Here is a 1,796-nt window from a genome sequence, read left to right on the forward strand (position 1 = left end):
TATTTGGACATTATGTCACTGCATGTGCATTGTATCCAATGGGAATCACTGGATCTAGCGGCACAACCTGTCTTTATCCTTGCGGATAAAGACAGGGGCCCAGTCTACTGTGGAGGGATCGAAGCTAAGGTAGTTAGTGCGGACTCTATAGCACAAGCTTTGTTTTTCTTCTGTAGTAAGGCAAAGAAGTAGGACTCAATAGAGGCCACAATTTGACAATATTTGATTAAAGGAAAACACTTGTCGAAAAGTAAGACTGAATTTTCAGGTTGTATTATTAAAACCTCAGAAATTTACAAAGGGTTCCCCCATGGCAGATTCTTTTCCAAAGTGTAAGTCTATGTTTATTGAGGGCAAAAATTGACAAAATCTCAAACATATTTATCAATTTTGGGCTAAAAATTGAAGGAAAACAAATCACAAGGGGTCATAAGTCCAGTTGTTTTATCAAATTTTAGCCCAACATTAAAAAAACCGACAAGGGGTAAAGTCCTGTTGTTTTATCTTGATAACTTAGCCTTGTAAACTTTTCGCACGAAAAAACCCATGAGGCTATAGCCGTGTGAACTTTGCGCTCGAAATAAAATCACAAGACTATAGCCTTGTAAATTTTTCGCTCTAAAAAAATCATAAGGCCTTGTAATCTTTTCGCTCAAAAAAAAAAATAACAAGGCTATATATATATAGCCTTGCAAAAAAAAGCAGAGTCTTTCTCGAAGGCTAAATTACTATAATTCGGCCACTAAAAAAAATAAGTAAAAAAAACATAACGTGGAAGAATGTTGTGATTGTTGTTATTATTTTGTCTATTATTGTTACGCAATAAACCAGTCGGGCGTGACCGGTGGCTGGGCAGCATCCTGCGGCCTGGCCATGCGGCAGTCCGTTGCCCACCAGTCTTCGTCGTTGTGGTATAATTCTTAGCTCTCGTGTCGACCAGTCCAACGGGACTCTAAAAAAATCATAAGGCTATAGCTTTGTTAACTTTTCGCTCGAAAAAAATCATAAGGCCTTGTGAACTTTTTGCTCGAAAAAATCATGAGTCTTTAAACTTTTTGCTTTAAAGGCAGTGGACACTATTGGTAATCACTCAAAATAATTATTAGCATAAAACCTTTCTTGGTGACAAGTAATGGGGAGAGGTTGATGGTAAAAAACATTGTGAGAAACGGCTCCCTATGAAGTGCCATAGTTTTCGAGAAAGAAGTTATTTTCCACGAATTTGATTTTGAGACCTCAAGTTTAGAACTGGAAGTCTCGAAATCAACCATCTAAATGCACACAACTTCGTGACAAGGGTGTTTTTTTCTTTCATTATTATCTCGCGACTTCGACGACCGATTGAGCTCAAATTTTCACAGGTTTGTTATTTTATGCATACGTTGAGACACACCAACTGTGAAGGCTAGTCTTTGACAATTACCAATAGTGTCCAGTGCCTTTAAAAAAATCATAAGGCCTTTTCGCTCCAATGTGTACTTTTCGCTCGAAAAAAATCATTGTGAACTTTTCGCTCAAACAAAATCATAAGGCCTTGTGATCTTAGCACTCGACAAAATTCATAAGGCCTTGTGAACTTTTCGCTTGAAAAAAATCACAAGGCCTTTTAACTTTTTGCTCAACAAATATCATTAGGCCTTGTGAACTTTTCGCTCTAAAAAAATCACATGGCTAAAGCCTTGTAAACTTAACCTTGTGAACTTTTTGCTCCAAAAAATCCTAAGGCCTTGTGAACTTTTCGCTCTAAAAAAAAAAATCACGGGTTAAACCCTTGTAAACTTAGCTCCAAAAAAATC

The sequence above is a fragment of the Asterias rubens genome, chromosome 13 (assembly GCF_902459465.1).
Source record: "Asterias rubens chromosome 13, eAstRub1.3, whole genome shotgun sequence".
NCBI lineage: Eukaryota > Metazoa > Echinodermata > Asteroidea > Forcipulatida > Asteriidae > Asterias > Asterias rubens.